Here is a 21,865-nt window from a genome sequence, read left to right on the forward strand (position 1 = left end):
TCGTGCGCACATGTGGTGCACACTCATACTCATGCGCACATACATACACATTAAATAAGTAAAAAAACACATATTTTTAAAAGAAGATGTAAGTGACAATAATTGCATATTTTTATGGAAAAGCATTGTTCATATACATATATATATATATAAATACAATTGTATGCACCATACTCTTTTCAACTACCATATATATGTGTTGAAAATATATATACATATATATATAATGTATACATGTATATACATATCAGTATATTAGAGAGAGAGAGAAAAAAAAATGTTTAGAGAAATAGTTCCTCCATGGAAGGCAGGGGCAGGCAGATCTCTGTGAGTTTGAGGCCAGTGTACTCTACAGAGAGTTCCAGGACAGCCAGAACTATATAGTAAATTTATGTGTGTGTGTGTGTGTGTGTGTGTGTGTGTGTGTGCATATGTGCATGTGTATTGGGTTTGTTTGTTTGATTTTTTACTGCGTTTTGTTTGAGAGCTTTGTCATGTAGCCCAAGCTGGCCTTGAACTTTGAATCCCCTTCCTAGGTCTATCAAGTGCTGGGGTTACAGGTATAATCTGGACTCAAAATGTTAATGCGATCTTTTTCATGTTTGTGGTATTTCACAGACTATGTGTTTAAAACCTCCTCCACAGCTGGGTGTGGTGGTTCATTCCTTTAATCCCAGTGCAGGAGGCAGAGGCAGGCAGATCTCTGTGAGTTGGAGACTAGCCTGGTCTACAGAGCAAATTCCAGGCCAGCCAGAATTACATGGTGAGACCCTGTGTCAAAAATAATGAAACAGCACAAACTTCTTTTACTATATTGCTCTGTATTTTAAAACTTTATCAGTTGCATATTCATTTATTTGGGACAGAATCTCACTATGTAGCCCAGGGTAGCCAGCTCATGATCCTCCTGCTTCAACCTACTGAATGTTGTTGTTTAGGAGCATCACCCATCCAGCCTTGTCTCGGTTTTCTCACATACTATAAATGTGTCAACGTATAAAGAAGAACATACTTCCCTTTTCACAAATCAAAGAGGAGGGCTGAAGAGAAGTTTCACTCATTTAAACTGCTTGCTGCTCTTGAAGAGATCTCTCTGGGTTTGATTTTCAGTACCTACATTGAATAGCGCACACCTGCCTGTAACTCCAGGTCCAGGGATCCAATGCCTTGAAGATACACCACACACACACACTACATCACAGACAAACACACATACACATACACCACACTACACACAGACACACACGAATATACACACACTACACCACACACACATACACACACTACACCATACACACATTACACCACATATGCACACACTACACTATACATACGTACACACACACACACACACACACACACACACACACACACACACACACACACAAAACCTTTAAAAAGAAAACAGTAAAAAAAAGTAAAGATAGGATAAACTGGGAAGGTGACTCAGAAAAGAGCTTTCAGCACAAGCCTGAGGACTTAAGTACAGTCCCCAGAACTCCTACAACAGCCTGCCACGGTGACACACGCCTGTGATCCTGCCCTGGTGACACATGCCTGTGATCCTGCCACGGTGAAACACGCCTGTGATCCTGCCCTGGTGACACACGCCTGTGATCCTGCCGTGGGAAGGTGGAGACAAGTGGATCCCTGGAACTCACTACAGCCGACCTAACCTACTTGGTGAGCTCCAGGCCAGGAAGGGATCCTGTCTCAAAGGAGGGCGTCAGCTTTTGGAGATTTCTGCTTGCTTTTTTTCATTAGCTTGCTGGTCCCTTCCCAACCTTGGGGGTGCTTTCTGTTTCTTAATAAATGGTCTCTGTGTCTATTTAAAAACAAAAAGCAAGGTGGATGGCATTTGACATCTGAGGACAGGTGGCATTTGAGGTTGTCCTCTGGTGCATGCACCTGTACATACATGTGTGTGTACATCTACACACACACACACACACACACACACACACACACACACACACACACACACACACACACACACACGTATGCCCACAGAACCACACCAAAAGTTCAATAAAGAGAAACATGACTCTTCTTCGGAAAAACCCACTCAGTGTGTAGATTCTTTTATCTCAGGGGTTTTACTACCCATTAAAAAACACATTATTTTTACTGCCCAAAGTCCTCAGAATAAATTTGTGCCTGTTCCTCTACAAGAACTTGGCTGGGAAAGATTAATCTGTGGTTTGGGTTTGAGAAATGAAGTCTATTAAGTGGTCTTAAAAACGAAAGTGGATATTATTGTACATGCAAATTATTGGTGCTTCAAAGGGCCCCAAGCTTCACTGCCTTTCTTTCTTTTTGCATTTTATTTTAAACCAGGGGCAAGGCGGGGGAGTGGGGGTTCTGAAATGGAGCCCCCGCCTGTGCTACTCGTGTAGAGTGAAGACCTGTAGACTTTTGGGTGTTTGGATCCGAGTGAGTCTTTGAGGTCATCAGCAGGGCTTTGATTCTGTGACCCAATTAAAGATTAAGGTGAGCGCTCTGTGCCTGAAAACACTCCCAGATGGAAATGAATAAACACTGGCCCCTAACGCCTACCTAGATCCAGCTAGAATACAAACCCAGAGTTTACAGCCATCAGAACATGCCATCCCAAGCAGCAACGGACTCAGAAGCAGATTCTAAATCAAAGTGAAAGAGAGTACGTTGGTGCCCCCCAGCCAGGATCCCTACAGAGTCCAGAGAGAAGCCCCCCCCCCCCCCCCCCCCCCCCCCGCCTCAGGCAGCAAGGTCAGCAGAAAAAGCCTAGGGACTCAACAAGGTGTCAGGTATATTCAGTGTACACACATTCTCATCTGGCTCTTCCTCCATCTGACAGACTCTCTTTGCAGATCTTCAGAGAGAGGCCAATAATTAGTGGGGTGTAAGTCATTCTAATAAATTCCCATATATATGTATATATGTGGAGAGAGAGAGAGAGAGAGAGAGAGAGAGAGAGAGAGAGAGAGAGAGAGAGAGAGATTCATTCCATAAGTTCTGTGACTCTAGAGGACCCTGACTAATACAGAAGTGAACTGAGTTTGGGGACATGGGATTGAATATAGGGCCGCAATAAGCAAGTGCTAGTTGCTAATTGGAAACCAGGTCAGGTGAGTACAGAAGTATTACACTACCCTGCCTCTCAGCCCATCAGTGATGGAGTGAACTGCATTAAAGAGCCAAGGGTATCTGGGTGGTAGTAGCACATGCCTTTGATCCCAGCACCTGGAAGGCAGAGGGAGGAAGATCTCTGGTTCGAGGCCAGCCTGGTCTAGAGAGTGAATTCCAGGACAGCCAGAACTACACAGAGAAACCCTGTCTCAAAAAAACAAAAACAAAACAAAAAGAACCAGAGGTGGAGAAAACATTGGTACAGGAAGCTGCTCTCCATGTACACTCCTGCCCTCAATTAACCAGATTGGTTCTTATGGTGTCCTCAGGTTAAGGGAGGCAGCTAGGCAGAGAAAAATAGGCACAGTATGACATCCCAGAGTCCTGGCTCCGGTGTTCTTTTCTCTGGGTGCCTTTTCTCTTCTGCCACTCCATAATTCTCTCAAAGCTTTCGCTCTCATTAGTTTAGCTATAAAAAATTACTCCCAAATGATATTGCTCCTACCTGAGTGTTATATTTTCTAAATATGCTCCTGAAGTCTCTTCTAATTTTAATATGCCTTACTTCTGATCTATATAAGCAAACATGGATATGCCTATTAATCAAAACACTCGCCTTATCTAGGCAATTTGATAACCCAGTGGCAGGGGGTCATGAGACCTTTTGAAGCTATGCTGGCATCATAGGAAGACCGAGGTAGATTGTGCCTATTGGACAGCATTCCTTCCTCAAACATCGTCCTCACTGGTAGCTTATGTACTATCCCTCATCAGTCATCTTCCTGCCTCACTAGCCTCACCATTCAATCCCCTAAATACATTCCTCCTCATCTCCCAGTCCCCTAAATGATGATGTGGCTCAGAGTTTGAACCTTAGATCTCTCCTCTGCTGAAACCAACTCACTCACAGATTCATTCAGTCTCTCACCCCCCAGGATTCAAGGCTGGAGAGATGACTCAGTGGTTAAGAGCACTAGCTGCTCTTCCAAAGAACCAGAGTTCAATTCCCAGTGCTCACATGGCAACTCACAACTGTCTGTAACCCCAGTTCCAGGGGATCTGACACCCTCATATAGACATGCATGTGGTAATAAAACACCAATGCACATAACACAAATAAATTATTTCTTGAAAAGTGTCCAAGATTCATAACTCAGGCATTATATGACATTTCTATATGGTTGATCAACAAGATGAATTCCAAATTCAAAATGTCTCTCTGTAAACCTCCTCCCTATTTCTCCCTGTCTATACATCCACTCTTCCTGTTTCTGAGGCCAAAACCTTGACGTTGTTTTTGGTCAGTCTTCCTCCACGCCTAATCCAGTACATTAGAAAATCCTTTAAAACAGTCTGTTGGGTGGCACGGACGTGTAGTTCTGGCACCAGGGAGATGAAGGTAAGAGGAGTTCGAGACTAGCCTGGGATTCACAGCTAAACCATGTCTCAAAAATCAAAACAGCTGTGAACACACAGGCCACTCCAGCTAGGGAAGCAGATCAGTGCCTTGCTCAGCCATCATCAGAGAAGCTTCCTCCTAAAGCATATGGGAATAAATACAGAGATCCACAAGCAGACATTAGGCAGAGAGTGAGAGGCCTTGGAACATGCAGACCTAAACCTGATGTCTCCTTCAAATCCCTCCTCTTGGGGCTCAGGAAACCCTGTGGATGAGGAGGCAGAAAGAGTGTAAGAGCTATGGGGGGATGGAGGACACCAAGAAAATAAGGTCCTCTACAGCAACGTGACCCAAGTGCTCAGGAACTCACAGAGACTGAGGCATCAGGCAGCATGCACAGGACCTGCATGGGTCTGCAACAAGTCCTTGCATATATTATGGCTCCCAGTTTAGCTTTTTTTTTTTTTTTTTTTTTTTTTTTTTTTTTTTTTTTTTGGTTTTTCGAGACAGGGTCTCTCTGTGTAGCTTTGGAGACTGTCCTGGAATTCACTCTGTAGACCAGGCTGGTCTTGAACTCACAGAGATCCTCCTGCCTCCCGAGTCCTGGGATTAAAGGCATGGGCCACCACTGCCTGGCCAAGTTTAGCATTTCTTATGGGATTCCTGAGTGTGTGAAAAAGTGGGTCTCTAGTTTCTGTGCCTTTTCTTCTGTCTCCTTGTTTTGTCCAATTCCAATGTTTTGTTTATCTTACCTTGTTATACTATATTATTATATTTCTATCCCTTAGAAGCCAGTTTGTTTTCCAATGAGAGACAGAAAGGGAGTGGGTCCAGATAGGAGGGGAGGTGGAGGGGAACTGGGAGGGATGGAGGGAGTGGAAACCATATTCAAGATATATTATATAAGAAAAGCTATTTTTTTCTTTCTTCTGTTTTTGTTTTGTTTTGTTTTTCTGAGACAGGGTTTTTCTGTGCACACATGGTTGTCCTGGAACTTGCTCTGTAGACCAAGGTGACCTCTGTAGACCTTGAACTCAGAGATCTACCTACCTCTGCCTCCCAAGAGCTGGGATTAAAGGTATGTGCCAAGATACCAGCTTTGACAAAAAAAAATCTATTTTCAATAAAAGGGGAAAAATCAAAACAAGAGCTGGAAAGATGGTTCCACATTTTAAGAGCACATACTGCTCTTGCAGAGGATCTGAGTTCTATTCGAAACACTGACATCAGGCAGCTCTCAATTCCCTGTAACGTCAGCTCCAAGGATCCAGCATCTCTGGATTCTTCAGATTCCTGCACTTCCATGTGTTGCGGGATATTTGAGTAAACTGTAAATATGTGTTTCTGTTTTACCTTGCCTGCCTAAGGCACCCGATTGGTTTCATAAAGAGCTAAATGGTCAATAGCTAGGCAGGAGAGGTTAGGTGGGACTTCTGGGAAGAGAAAAATTTGGGATGAATCTAGGTGCCAGCAAGACACAGAGGGAGTTGGACCCACAGAATGGAGGCGAGGTGAAGAACCACATGGTATATTAATCGAAACAGGTTAATTTAAATTAGAAGAGCTAGTTGGGAACAAGCCTAAGCTAAAGGCCAAGCTTTCGTAACTAATAATAAGTCTCCATGTCATGATTTGGGGGCTGATAGTCTCCAAAAGAAAATCCAACTACACCCATGCACCCCCACCAACATAATTAAAAATAAATTAAATCTAAAAAAAATCAAAATAACAGAAAGTTCTTTAACATATAATCAGAACCCATCCATATCACACAACCAGCACTGCTAGTATCAGCGTGGACCTGGGTCCTCTCTGCACTGGGCACCGCTCTGGATGCTGCAAGTCATTTTGCACAATCTGTCCTTTTTTCTCTGTCTTTGTAGGCTGATATGGTATGGCCTGTTTTACTTGTTGTTTGCCTTGGGTTAATGACTAAATTGTAGACAAAGAGATAGGGCAGAAGGGATAGATGTGCATCCCTTCCAGAGTAGACCTGAAGATCATAAACACAACCCAAGCACTCTTTCTACCTCCCATGAGCTGGAATGTGAAACAATCTGCAGCCCAGGAAAAGCAATGGCCCAAGAGGAATCTGTACCTCTGGACAGTCACATGAAAGCTGCCACCCTGAACACAAACATCAGATAAGGGAGAAATGAGCCTATAATGCCTACAGCCATCTGTTATGGAACCCAACCCTATCATAACTAAAACAAGCAACTCAGGATAGCATCTGAAGCCTACAGGTTCTTCAACGGCTTAAAAGACTTTTGAATTCTTCCAAAATTAGTAGCCCACAAAAAAGCAAAAAGAAAAAGAAAACACTGCAAAGTCAACAGCAACAAATGTTTACATAATTGATATTCCTTCTAGGACAACAGTTTCCCAGTTGCTGCAAACCTTGATTAATGCAGCAAAATTTACATCATAAAAATAAATTACCTCTTCCAAATTATTTCAAAAGAGTTTACAGCAAATAATTCTGTCTTAGTATGTGGGTACCTATTATCATTTGATCTTTCAAAGGAAAAGGATTTTGAAAGGATTTGGTATTGGTTCAGGATCCCCAAGACCAAGTTCTCAGCACAAAGGAGATTTATTTGCCCCAGAGGGCCAGAGAGCAGGAATAAGAGACAAAGACAGGAGACAGAGGACAAGGGAGAGGGGGAAGGGAACAAGGGAGAGGGGGAGGAGGTATCTGTCCCAGAGAGGGGGGACAAAGGACTGCCTCTGGGTAAAGGGGAGACAGAGGTGGCCCATAGGCAAATGTGGTTTATAAAGGTAAAGGGGAAGCTCCATGTTAGGATGAGGTGTATAACTTTAATCGGGCATGTTAATCAGGTGAGCCCAAGGGGGTTTTGATGACTGGACTTCAATACTTAGTAGTCAGTCTCAGAAGGAGGAAGTGGCCAAATGAGGGACTAGAGCTTGGTGACTAACTTTAGGACTATAAGCTAACAACTTTCAGTAAGGCAGGGAATACGGGAGAAGGGCAAGGCCTGCCAGAGCCGTGTTTGCCATGCTCAGGCTGGCTAGAGTCCCTTCGGGCTTAAGTTGTAGGATGGCCTTAACCAAGTCTGCATACTAACTGAGTTACCTTGGGCAAGTTGCTTAAACTGAGATTTTGTATTTATTTCCTGTTAAATGGGGATTGGTGGGGAAAAAAAACTTATTTTAAAAAGCTATAAGAAAATTTTTTTAAATGTATAGGTTTTGAAAAAACATTGAATGAAATATATATATATATATATATATTCATGTGTATATGCATTTTGCCTGCACATATGTCTATGTATGAAGGTGTCAGATCCCCAGAACTAGAATTACAGACAGTTGTGAGCTGCCATGTGGGTGCTGGTGTTGTGGAGTATTTGTACACTGTGAAGATGTGTCTTTGCCAAAGTGCCTTCTGATTGATTTAATAAAAGAGCTGAATGACCAATAACCAGGCAGGAAGAGGTTACGTAAGACTTCCACGGACAGAGAGGACTCTGGGAAGAAGCAAGGTGGAGATGCCAGGAGACACAGAGCAAGCAGGATGTTCAGGAGGAGTGGTAACGGTCATGAGACACGTGGCAGATGTAGATTAATATAAATGAGTTAATTTAAGTTATAAGAGCTAGTTAGGAACAAGCCTAAGCTATAGGCCAAACTTTGATAATTAATAAAACGTCTCTGTGCCATTATTTGGGAGCTGGTGGAACAGAAAAAGACTCTTTCGTGCTGGGAATTGAACCTGTGTCCTCTGGAAGAGAGGCTAGTGCTCTTAACCACTGAGCCATCTCTCCAGGCCTTGGATGAATTGTAGAACAAATACAAATTCAAATACAATATAGCTTTCCACAAATCTCCATGTTTGAAGAGAATATAGGAGTCAGTTAAATCCAACTCAACAAAGTTCCCTGGGAAGAACTGGGTTGGGGTGGTGGTGGTGAAGGAAGTACTTCTGATTGTAACTCAGGCTTTGAACTCTCAATATTGACTCAGCTTCCTAAATTCTGGGATTACAGTTATGTGCCATCGTATCTGAATGTAAAAGGTTTTGTTTTGAAGACAAGATCTCACTAAGCCTAGGCTATCCTCTAATTCCCTGAGTGATCCTGATCCTCCTGCCTCTGCTTCCCAAGTGCTAGGATTACAAGCATGGACCACCATGCCCTGAAAAGATACTGAGTTTTTGTTTTTACATTGTTTATTTTATTTTATGTTCATCCTGTAAACATGGAGGTCAAAAGAAAATTTGTGGAAGTTAGGTTTGAAAAAAAAGTTTTAGCCTGGCATGGCAGCATACACCTTTAATCTAAGCACTCAGGAGGCAGAGGCAGGCAGATTTCTGAGTTGGAGACTAGCCTGGTCTACACAGAGAGTTCCAGGATATCCAGGTCTATACAGAGAAACCCCCGTATTGAAAACAAAAAACAAAAAGGAAAGAAAAGAAACAAAAAGAAAAAGATCTATATTTTTAAAACTCTTCTACACACAAGAAGCTGGTCTCACTGATCCTTTCCATTCAAAAATAATCAGGTGATAGGATGGTAGATTAGAAAGAAAAATTTTTCCAAAATAGTTTTTTGATCTTTCCAATTCTGAATTATGTAAATCTAGAGTCATATGTCTAAAATAATCACATTTAAATCATGTAATATGTTAACCAATAGATGAAATAAATGTGCCTGAAGTGCTCCTGATCCATACAGAATTTGGGGAGTAACTAACTACCTCCCAGTTTTTCTAAGGGCTCCATGAAGGTTTTGCCACCAGCCAGATCTGTGCCCACCCCACAACATGTTCAAAGTCTCTGTATACTGACTGTCCAGAGCAGCCTGGACTGTTGTTGAATACAGCTGTGAGTGTGAGCATGGTGTTCTGAGCAGGTCTGTGCCAGAGTAAGCAGCGCTGTGAACTTCATCTTGTAGGTGAGGGTATCTGACCCACTGAACTCACTGAGGAAGGTAACTGCATGGTTGATGGGATTTCATGACTGTGCTTCTTTTCTGGTGGATGTCTGACCATGACAGAAAACTCACGTTGATTTTATCCTCAGATTATTGCTTGACCTGCCAATATGCCTGTAGCTCTGGTTATCTTGAAGCTCTCAAAAGGGGATAGGAGCCCTTAGGTAATCAACATTGAGTCCAAATCATCCCTGATGGTTATTATCCAATGCAAATTAAGCTTTCTCATTGCCTAACACCACAGCTCTCAGCAGGGAAAGAGAAGTAAACTTAAGTCATAACGTCCAAACTGCTGAACACTGACCAATTCTAGCAGCAAAGAAGAGTTTCCTGGTAAATAGATGCATCCACTTTCCAACCCAAATGTACAACAGGAGCCAAAAAGAGAGAAGAAATCACTTCAAAAGACCAGAGCAGGAAATGTTTCATTTTTCACTTGGCTCCATGATTTGGAAACCAATCCTTTCAACTGAGAGACTCTATCCTTGCCCTTCTCTCTCCAACCTCCATTACCTATTATTCTCATTTGAATGGTCTGTAACTGCCAAGTAAAGGTTGCTACCAATATTGCATCTGGTCCAGACGGATTAGAGGGGGGAATGATGTGTGTGGCTCTCTGTAATCCCTCCATCAACTCCAGGATTGCCAGTTTCTCCAGGGACTGTGGCAAAGCTGCAGAAAATCCCCAAAGACAAGATGTTGCAGCTTCTCTCTGGTTTGGCTGGCAGACACCGTAAAAGTAATGCAGGCAAGAGAAATTAGAGAGACGTCTCTCTGGTCTGCAAATGAGAGGCAGCTGCGGAGTGAGTGCTCCATTCCTCCTGAGGGTGGCTGCAGCAGGGCCAGTCTCTGAGGAATGAGCACTTCCATGCATGTCTTCTGTTTCCAAGATGAACTCAAAGCCACCTGCTTCAAGCAGCCTCATATGGAATCAGAGATGTGTGCTGATGTGGCCTCCAGACTAGTTCTGTTTCCAAGTCTAAAAATAGACTCGACAAGGGCTTTGAACAAATCTATATTCTCTGGGCTTGCGCTCTAGATTGAATGGCATTTGCCATTCACTTTCATCATGGAATTGAGGGGAAATGGCTACAAGAGGGCTTGTAAAATAAAACAAAATAAAAATTTGAACAGTCTGTAGAGCAAGAACAATGAGAATAAAGTAACCATTCTTTACTCTTTTAAGCAGTAATTTATATTTATTGAAATTCATAGCGTCCACACAGGCTGTGGGGTGACAGTAAAAGCAGGCAGAGCAATGCTGAGTATTACAGAAGAAACAGAGTGAGAAAACAGAGTCAGCTGAAAATTCCCCATTCCTTGTATTGAAAAGAGACTAGCATCACAAGCAATACTATAGGAGGCAGCTTTAACATTTTTCTTTTCTACTCTGGAATGTTTTGGGTATTGTACACGATTGTGTTGAATTCTTGGCATTGGGTTTTATTCACTGGAAATCACTTACAAATAAAACAAAAATTTCTGCCCTTTTAGACATACCACAAATGGAGTGTTTTAAAAGTATTTAGAGATGGCTAAGATATTTTATCTAAAAAAAACTTATTACTTGAGCCAGGCAGTGGTAGAGCATGCCTTTAATCCCAGCACTTGGGAGGCAGAGGCAGGTGGATCTCTGAGTTCAAGGCCAGCCTGGTCTACAATGCAAGTTCCAGGACAACCAGGACTACACAGAGAAACCCTGTCTCAAAAAGCCAAAAACAAACAAAGAAAAAGCAACAACGAAAAACTTATTACCCAGTGGAAGATCTAGCTAGGAAAACAAACAAACAAACAAAAAAACAAAACAAAACAAAAAAAAAACACGGCACGGTGCTTTCTAGAGAGCATCTAGGCCCCCAAAAAGCCACAACCAACATTGAAAGTAAGGTATTTAAAAATCATGACCAACTTGTAACTACTTCAAAGACCCAGACTTCACAACAGTTGAAGCTGAGTGTTGAATGACCTGTCTTACATTTGTTCATTTTGTGACAGGGTCTCACTATGTAGCCCTGGCTGTCCTAAAACTTGCTCTGTAAACCAGACTGGCCTGGAATCACAGAGATTCACTGATTCACCTGCCTTAGCTTCCCCAGTACTGAGATTAAAGATGTGTGCCACCACCCTTGGCATCATATCTGTTTTTAAAAATAATTTCTGACTGTAAATCATAGATACTTCAATACCTAGGAAATATTGAGGGGGGGGCAACCTTTGCCTCATTTGGAATGACAAAGTATTATACACAGAAACCAGGACACCCTCAGTACTATTGTTTTCCTTCTAATTTTAGTTTTTCTGATGTCTGCATGTATCTATTTCAGAGATCTGCTTTATATTATGCATCAAAATGGGGTCAAGAAGTCTTCATTCAAAGATACGGAAAAGCCAGATAGGCTTTTAATCTTTTAAGTGTTGGTTCTGATTTCTGTATATTCCGGGTGTCTGCCCCAACAGTGAGAAGAGATGGAAGATAAACAATGAGATGTCATCTTGCTGTGACCCCTTTACAAAGGGCTGTTAGAATTCACACACACACACACACACACACACACACACACACACACACACATCTACAAACTGTTGGAAAAGTAGCAGCCCCTCAAATTTGAACCATCTCTAGGGAATACATGGCTTCATTATACAAGGAGTTGAGCAGTCACCATCAATTATATGGTTTTCCTCAGCAAGACAGACTCTTACACCCAAATTTTGAAACTATGAACTACAGTACTGCATGAGCGAAGACGTCTAGTGTTTAAAAGGCCCCTGGGGAGTTCTAGTCAAAATATTTCCATTCCTCTCTGAAACTGGGGTACAAAGGAGAAGGACACAGTGAGAGCGCGAATCAAAAGGAAAGCCGTCCTTCCCGGGAAAAGCTGCAGAAAGTCCAGGTCTGCAAGGGCGATCTCGCCCTCTTCTTCCAGAGCAGGCGAGATCACACACCTTTCCTGGGAACATTCATTCCCAGCAAGAAGCCAAAATTAGGTTTGCATCAATTTCTGAACGTCTGTAGTTAATAGACAGCCTTCATCATCCCGCCCTAAATGGGTGTGTTTAATTGTCCATGCATGCTCTCGGAGGCACCACACCGGCGGCGGCGTTCTAAATAGATGGGTGAGTGATGGGGCATATAGTTTTTCCATAAAGCGGAGCTACTGGCTCCGAGTGAGTGGAAACTCTGGCTTGGAAACTGTCCGCTACGGTGATACCAGGATGGGATTGGGGCAAGGGAAGTCGGAGCGAGGTTTAGAGAAGAGAGTGAATGACCCAGTTTCCTCCCTTGAGTTTGCAGTCTGCATCCCGTCGGGGTTTGGTGGCCGTGTACCCCGTGCAGTTAACTGCCTCTCGAGCCACGTGTCCTTCCGCCTCACGTCCCCTCGAGAAGGCCCCCAAAATAGGCCAGACTGAGCGAATAGTTGGCCCAGCGCCTTGGGGCCAACGGTGGAACACCGGGAACTTCATCCAAAAAGCCAGGCCAGAAGCCTCCACCAAAAGCCTCAGCTGCTCCCGGCCGACCCTCAGACAATTCGGTCTCCCGGCCCCCGCGGTGGCTCAGCTCCCGCCACTCGCATCCAAAAAGAAAAAAGCACCTTCAGAGCACGTTCCGAGAGCAACACTCATCTTTCCAGTTAGAACAAGTTTAAAGTGTGGGTCGGGCCAGGAAGCCGCGGGCAGGGGGTCACGTGCGCCCCCCGTCACTGCAGCTCCCCTCGCCTCTCCGGTTCGAGTTATGCCATCAAGCTAATATATTGTGACTGCTCTTCTCTCCTGTGACAAAGGCTTGCAGCTGCCTCCAAATCAATAGACGTCAAAGAAATATGAAAACAGTCATGACACAAAACTTAAATCCTGCTTGCAATCTACACGATCAGAACCGTGTTTCTGTTCTCCAAGCCGCCGATTAATTTATCCCAAAGTTTAGTCAAATTTTTATTCCGCTACCTTTTTCCCAGCAGATCGCGCTACATCTGTCGGGTTTGTAATGTAATTTGTAATTACTGCCCTTCATGTGGTCCGGTGCCTTGAACCATCTTTAATTAAAAGCATAATTAAGGGAAGATCTAAAGAAAGACAATTACCAGATGGTCTTTTTTTTTTAAGAGGCAGTAGTTGCTCAGAGAAGGGAGAAGGATCTGTCCCCTCAACCCAGTGCTAAGAAGGGGGCGGCGGTCGGATCCGCGCCTGCGCACTGCAAAGGCCTGGGCCCAGCGCGCACTGACCCCTTCCCGGCTCCTTGCCCTGGCCTTAAGGGTTCAAGGAGGCGGAGCTCAAAGGTGAGCGCTAGCGTCCCGCACTTCGTAGAAGCTGACTTTCTTCTCTTTTTCCTGGTGGTCTCCTGTTTTGGAGTGGCCGCGGGGAGCCTGGACCCAGATCAAGGCAGAGACAACTTCCAAGTTCGCCAAGCCCCTGCCCCCCACCCCCAGAGCTAAGGTCCACCCTGCTCTGCGCGGGATCCTGGGAGCTCTGAAACAAAAAGGAAGGATTGATGGTGGAAGGAAGAAGGATGGGAGAGATGGGACTGACCCACCACAAGACCCAAGCCTAAGTCCACCCCTGGACCCCGCCCAGCAAGGTAGCAGCTGAAGGAACGTTCCCACGAGGGTCTTAGAGCTCCCAAGGACAAAGAAGCCAGCCAGACCTCACCGTCGCCCTCAGCCTCGACGGGCAAAGCAGCCCTGCATAGCAATTCTCTCGGCTCCCTGTTGTCCATGGGTCCCTTGGAATTTCCAAATCAAGGGTGGTGGTGGTGTTTAAACCCCCTCTCGGTTCCTGTCTTACCCACCCATACCCACACCCACATAAATAATGTAGTCGGGAGCCAAGATTTCTGCATTAGCACCGCGTTGCCCGGGCGGCTGGCACAAGGATTCCAAAGACGCAGAATGGAAATTAAACTGTTGTTGTATGAAGGGGATGTCATTATGTGACTGCTCATATTCAAAGTCAGGCAGCAGTGAATTGTAATCATTTCAATTATCTCCAATATATTTTCCTTAGGACACAAGTTGTCAAAGATTTAAAGAAAGGAAGTACATTCTTGCGGTTCCGTGGGTCCATTTTCCAGACGGTTTGTTACTCTTGCTGCATGATTTGGTTTCAGCTTTTATTCCCCAGCCTCAGAGTCTCTTACAGAGATTTCTCTGGATGGAACGAGCCACGCTGGCCCTTGTGGCTTCTCTGGCTGTGCCGACGTGGTCCACGGGTGGAAAATCGGCCTCAGTATACCTGGCGCTCGCATTTTGGCTGCTTTCAGGTTTAATTAACTTTAAAAACAAATATGCTTCGAGTTCTGGATCTGGTGACCGCTTGGGAATGGGAGGGAGTAGTGATGTACTCCGTGTCCTTCCCAGCCTGGGGTGGGAGGTGAGGGTGAGGGCTGGCAGTGCCTGCCTGCGCCCCCCGAGGCCAGCCAAGCAAAAGAGCACGTGCTGGACTGTGTGGGGATCGGGGCTCTCTGAGCGTCCAGGGAAATCCGGGAAGAGCCGGCTCTGCGCAGCTCCCTCTCTCCTCAGCCCGATGCTTGCTCTTCCTGTCCAACCATTGGACAGTGAAGGTTGGATATGATGTCCTAGTGGGGATGAAGGAGATCTGGAGAAGCACTCTGCCACCCCAGCCTGGGCAGAGAGTGGAAAGGTCGTCTCGTCAGCCCTCGTCCAATATCACGGATTAAGATTAATCCCGATCTTTACACTAATATAGCCTCTTGGGTTTTTATTATACTCATTTGGGAGGAAATGAGCTCTTGCCAGGCAAATAGCACCCCGCACCTCACTTCTCATAGCTGCGCAGGGCTGGGGCCTGAACAGCTCCGTAGGCAATTCCCGAGCTGCCGATATTATATTTGTGAAATGTCCTTTTGTTGAGGCTTTTAACACCTTATAACGAATCATTTGTTCCTTTCTCTTTAATTTTGATAGACAATTAGCCATCAGAGATACACCAGTTGACTGTAACCGAGCATTAAACTCGCCTTTATGTAACGCTAATTTAGCATAACTGCTTTGTTTAACTTTGCTATATAAGAACCAGGTTTTGTAGTTAAAAAAAAAAGGTGTAATTTTATGTGGGGCTTCATTTCTTTTGGCCTTGTACTCAGCAAGCCTTTCCTCTTTGTGAGGCGTTCTGCTGGGGCCCAACGCCATTTCCCGGTGCCTAGCACCTGCAGGCTGGGGGGAGGAAGGGAATTAGCATTGATATAGATTTAGTTGAAATGTAATCTCTTAAATCTGTCCAAGATTCAGAGAGATAATTACACTTTCACTGCATTGCCAGGGGTCAGCGTCTCTGAGGACCTGAGGAGTTGATTTACTAACAATAGTGTTACATAAAAAAATGGCGTTTGAGATTATAATGTTAATGGCTGCGGTCGCTGGGGAATGCTGCCGCTTCCAACTAATTCCACCTAACTTTTTTTTTCTCCTCCTCCCTTTCTTCCTGGGCTTCATCTTTGCAAAGAATCGGAGCCTTCGTGATGTTTAATTTGGTGCAGGCGCCAGAAGGTTAAGACTAGCTCTGGGGTTTGGGCATGACACACTTGTTCCGGCAGTGTTTGCATTGTGGCCTCGACAGCAAGGCTGGCTGGCTTCTTCCCCACGAGAACCCAGCAAAGGCGCGTGCTCCGAGCACCTCTCAGCGAAGCGAGCAGGGGACGCAGCCAAGGCAGAAGACGGCGCGCCCGCCCGGAGGAAGCGCGGGGCGGCTAGACGTACGGGCCACCCCGCTGGCCTTGCAACTTGGGCCCGGCTTGCAGTCTTCAGAAGCACCCCGCCGGACCGGATCTCTGTCTTCCTTGGCCCTGGAGCTCTTCAGTCAAATCACTACCAGGCCCTTTTCTGTACCCTCCTCTCCGTCTCTGGCTGGTTTCTCTTCAGCACTCTCAAACCTGGGGAGTTCAATTCCCTCATTTTTCATTCTAACTGGAGTTGGGCAGGGGCCTGGGACCTGGGTTCAGAGAAACATCACCAAGTTTGTATTCCAGTCTAGGGTGGAGATGAGCTTTAAAACTAAGAAGTCGGCCTCCTTCCTGGTAGGGATAATTAGTGGAATTTACATTCTCTCTACACACTTGTCAAACTCCAGGTACAGAGGTCTCACAACGTCCCCAGAAGTCCCGTGGCTGCCCCTAAAGTCCCGTGGCTGCCCCTAACTTGTAACCGTGAGGGTTTATTCCGCAGTTAAACCACAGAAGCATCACTTCCTCTAGCTATCAAGCAAGGTAAAGGTGGGCTTCTCCCACCTCCCCTCTCACCAGTGGACCGATAGCCACTGGCAGTGTCCAAAAGGACCCGGCTAAACAGAATTCTTGGATTTTCTTGAGTAGAAAGGACACAGTTAGTTCTGTGGCCTCCAGTGCTGGATGGCTAAGAATCCAAAGAGAAGACAAAATCTAAGGAGTGTCCAGGGGCCTAGGTGTGCCCCCAGGGCCAGGGCCATTGCTGACACCCCCCTCGGATTTGGGGGGAAGAGAGGGCGGTGAGGGAGGGAGGGAAGGAGGAGAGAGGGGGCAGGGGGAGTTTGGATAGTGAAGGGGAGGGGGATGCTCAATTTTCTACCTCTGACTCCACACTTGAAGATAGGGTGACAACAGGGTTCAGTGTGCCGGATCTGGACGGAAGGCCTTGCCCAAGCAGTCTTCCCATCTAGGAGCATCGCTTCTTTGAGGACACAGTGGTGAATCTGTGGGGCTGGGGGAGGGTGTCCAAGCTAAAGAAGAAGCCTCACCACATCTGAGCTTCTTTATCCAATCCAGTGCCCCACAGACCAGCCTTGCGGTCTTGACCCTCTAGTGCCCTCCTAGAGGTCCCTGTGCCCAAGCCTTTGGAGCTTGGGGGAGGGGGCTTCTTGTAAACCCAGTGTGTTTACCTCAGTGTCCCCTTATCTTATATGTAACAGCAATATATATGTTAATTGAAAACTTCTGAATTTAAAAAGGTTGTGACAAGTTATAATTTGTCCTGTCAATGCCTGGGATCCTTATTTATCTCTTTAGCTTGCCTCCTGCTTGTGCCTGTCAGCTAACAGCTTGCCTAACTCGTTGACTTCCTCACTCACGGCACGGAAATGACAAATGTGCTGTTTTATCCGTACAATTTATTTCATTATTGTTGCCAGCACGAAGCATCACAATCAATCATAAGGAAGTCCAGTTGGCAGGTGTCAATCTTGGTGTGTTTTTGTACGTCTCAGTCTATATTTAATCCAATTATAAGGGTCACAGAGTAAGTGCCAATCCCCTTGTTACAACTCACATCTTATTTAAGATTTAAAGTAAAAAAGTCAACTTGATCACATAGCCCTTTGGGGGGAAGGGAGGGGTACATCTGAAACACCCCATCTCCATTCTATTCACCTCCAGCTTAAATTACGAAACCATCCTCTTTTATTAAAGAGTTGCAGGGAATTCAACTTTTATGAGAATCTGTGTGCAAATGAAGGCTCTCCTTATTTTGCTAAAGTAGAAGCAGCCTTAATGATGAGAGAGCTTTCCGCTCATTGCCCATTCAAATACAATTGTAGATCGAAGCCCGGCCTTGTCAGGTTGAGAAAAAGTGAATTTCTAACATCCAGGACGTGCCTGTCTACTTTCAGAGAATTGCATCCAATCACCCCCAGGGAATTCAGCTAATGTCTCCATCTCCACCCCGACAAGGGAGAGAAAGAAATCAAACATGGTATGGCAGACTGACTTCACATGAGAATGTTTAAAAGAGAAAAGACAGTGGAATGTTCTTGAATTGATGGCAGCAGAGGGTTCTTAGTGGAGAAGGAAAACTGGAAGAACTGAAGACTTTCTTAAAGGTTCAGCTGTGTGGAGAGCAGACAGCACAGAGGCAGCTAACTGAGGCATCTCTTTGTATGAAAGCATGAAAATAATTGAATGGCACAGAAACCACAAAATCGCGCATAATCAGGACATTATGCAGTCCTTTAGACCAGGGTAAAGAAGGGGCAAATATTATCTTTGCTAAATATCCCCCTGTTTGATGCTTGAATTCACAAAATATTCCTCCCACTTTGACTTAAAATAAAAATCTTGTTAGAACACGCTCGCTGTTTAAAGGGGAGGGTAAGAGGGGCAGGAAACAGGCAGTGTCCACTTAATTCGATTGCTTCAGCGACCAGGGTTCTGGTTGGTTTGTATAGATATTTGAAATGACCTGCAAGTAGACACAGAATTTTTTCAATGATGTGTGGACATTTCTCTGCCCTTTTACTTTCTATACTGGGAGATCTTTATGAAACCAGTCTTATGGGTTAGACCCACCCTGGAATACTATTCTTTAAAGATAGAACTTATCAGGATGAATTGTGACCCAGACTTAGTAAAGGAAAACTGAAATATTTAAATGAGGGGGGAAAGCTGTTTATACTTTTCAATTTTTTTTAAGAGATATTCTCAATGAAAAGACAAATGATTATCCTGCAGTCCAGATCCAGTAGATGGGGCTGTACCAAACCAGAAGATGCTTTATTTTCATAGAGTAGTTAAAGAGTCAGAAATGGACAGGGAGGGGTGGCCGAGCCAGGTGTATTGGACAACAACAGGTCTTAGCTATAGTTCAAGACTATGAAGAGACTCTCTCTCTCTCTCTCTCTCTCTCTCTCTCTCTCTCTCTCTCTCTCTCTCTCTCTCTCTCTCTCTCTGTCTCCTTCCCTCCTTACCACTCTCCACTCTGCTCTTCACCCCATTCTACCCTCCACCCCCCTACAACTAGTTAGAAGGGAAGCTCCGGGCTCCCAGGGAGGGGTGGGCCACAGACTTGTGACCACCTGCCGCCTACAGGCAATCAAAGCTGCCATGGAGAAACAGAGCTTGGGATCACCCCAACCAAGTGTAGGGAAAGGACAAGGGGAAACCTGGGAGAAAAGGTTTCTTTCTCTTTTCACCCCACCTATAGCCTGCCTCGAGTAACACTCAGCTTTCTCAGGGTTACAAGTTCTTCACCACGCTGCCAGGCTGCCCTTAATGCCCCTTGGACCAGGCCCGTGCGGCCTAGAGATGCTGTGAGTCCAAAAGAGGCAAGGCTGAAACCTGAGCAATCTTTGGAGGCGACCAGGCTGTTCCCAAAGCGAGTCCCTGGCACTAAGGAGAGGCTCCAACACCTCCCCTCTCTCCCAGTGCCTCAGACTTCTGGTCGGGTAGCCAGAGTTCTGTAAGGTCGACAGCTACCTGGAGAACCAGACTCAGGTTTGTGGTTACACGGACACCCTTATCGGGTGGAGATCACAATGCCTGCTTCCTCTCTCCCAGCCTTCAGTGTGTTCCCGGGGCAAATGGAGAGCAGCTTCTGCGTTGGCCCGGAGCTTGGGAGGGCCAAGGTCTGGCCTCGCCTCCACCACCCGCGCTCACACCCGGCCCTAGCGCCCTTTATTGACAGACAGCTAGATAAGCTAGCGAAGGCTGTGGCGTTTCCAGCTACGCTCTTGAGCACCCTGCTGGGTTGCAGGGATCCGCGCACGCTTAATGGCTCCAAACAAGCTCCAGCAGCCTTCGCCGCAACCTCCGGTCGTGACAAGGGGTGGGTGAAAAGCCTCGGGCAGACACTGAGAAGCTGGGAAGGCCTATCCCAGCCCCAGGGCCCACCGGTCGCCCACTCCACAAGGCAGATGGTGGAATAGAAGGGACTACAAGCCATTTGAGGACAGGACTGGACCAGGTTCTTGCTTGAAGCTAGAGGTTTACCGAGAAACTGGGTCTTAGGGGATGGTCAGTGGCGGCAAAAAAAAAAAAAAAAAAAAAAAAAAAAAAAAAAAAAAAAAAAAAAAGCAGAGCAAAAGTTTCAACATCCCTTTCCAAACTATCAGGATTCGCGGGATGACTGGAACAGGCTAGAATCTAGGCCCACACTACAGTGCCTCGAAGGGAGTAAATGCTCTTGGGCTGGAGAAAGGAAGAATGGAAGGCTTTTGTAAATAAGAATAAGTCCATTGGGACCTCTCCAGCATACTCCCTTTCTCCTTTTCCACATAACCAGACCTCCAGGCGGGATGCACTCAAGAAGGTTGAGAGGAGGAGGAGGAGGAGGAGGAGGAGGAGGAGGAGGAGGAGGAGGAGGAGGAGGAGGAGGAAGAGGAGGAGGAGGAGGAGTCTGGCTGATAGCTGGCCAAATCTGAAGGAACGAGTCAGAGGGGTGCCTAGAGCCGACCTGGGCCTGTTACAAAGTCCTACACTACACGTCCAGGTTTGTTGGGGGCGGAGCAAGAACTTTGAGAGAGAGCACGCACCCTGGTGCCTTTCACACAAGGCTCTCTCCCTTCACCGCCCTCATCCGGCCAAGGCATGCAGGTTCCGGCCCTGGGACCTTCCAGGCGTCCAAGTGCTCAACTCCTGGTCTCAACACGTGCATACCCTGGTCCACCCTGGCTGTCTCCCAAAAGTTGCCTGAAGGCAGTTCCAGGCCCGTTGCCTTCTTCCACCACCTCCTCAAGAGCTTCCCCCACCCCACCCCACCCCCGTTCCAGGCAGGATCTCTCAATCACTCCCAAACTCCAGACTTAAAGCAAGCAGAAGAGGGAGGAGACTGAAAGCTGAGAAGCCCCTGAGGGCGAAAGGGCAGGAATGTCGATGCAGGTGTAGCTATCTAGTCCAAGCTGGACAGGCTTAGCAAATCTAAGCCGTCTTCAGTTCCACAGAGGGTGTGAAGACCACAGGATCAGTATCCGGCTGACCTTGCCCCAATTTCTTCGTCCACTCAGCACGAGGAAAGAGAATCTTAACCTCCGAACCTCCCATGTCCCCACGTTTGCCCCCCTAGGCCACAAAGTCAACAGTTAACCCTCAAGTCAAAGATAAATACCATCATCTACATTTTCTACATGAATGGAGCTTTTCAGTCCCGCAGGCCAGGGAAGCCCGAGCATGCTGGCTTTGGGGGCTTCCATCAGGAAAAACGCCAACAGGCCTAGATTTGGTCCAGTTTGGGGATCGAGTTTGCTCGTCTGCTACTGGAGCCTCAGTCTGTGCCCGGCTGGTGACTTTTGGAAGTGAGGGCCAGGTGGGATTACCCATTGGGCCTCCTAGTGAAAAGAACTTGCCAAAGGTCCCTTTCGACCCCGCGTGGTCTTCATCCCACTGATGAAGTGACTCCCTAGAGAACTTAGGGTCAGGGTAGGGGGGTCTCTTAGATAACTCACTAGCCTAAAGGCACGGACCGTGGGATCCGCGTGCTGGAGGGCCCGAGCACTTGGCTGGACCTGTTTACTTGGGAGCAGGGGGGAGGGGCTTGATTGTGAGCCTAAAGGAGGACAATGCTAGCCAGAGGCAGGCAGCGTGTCTGCAGTTACCGGCCAGACCCGGGAAAGACTCTTGGGATGGAGCGAGTCAGACTCTGACTAAAGAGAGGGAGGCTCCCGCCGGGCCGGAGAGCTAATCTGCAGAGCTGAACCCAACTCTGGCCGC

At 46.1% G+C, this 21,865-nt stretch overlaps 1 long non-coding RNA gene across 3 annotated transcripts in view; it reads right to left on the minus strand.

Annotated features, from left to right (window-relative positions):
* Positions 1-21,865, minus strand: part of LOC128102624 (uncharacterized) — a 106,234-nt gene that overhangs the window by 79,229 nt on the left and 5,140 nt on the right. The window lies entirely within an intron of this gene.

Source organism: Peromyscus californicus, unplaced genomic scaffold (assembly GCF_007827085.1).
Source record: "Peromyscus californicus insignis strain IS unplaced genomic scaffold, ASM782708v3 Scaffold_7__1_contigs__length_154581171, whole genome shotgun sequence".
In the NCBI taxonomy this organism is placed as follows: Eukaryota; Metazoa; Chordata; class Mammalia; order Rodentia; family Cricetidae; genus Peromyscus; species Peromyscus californicus.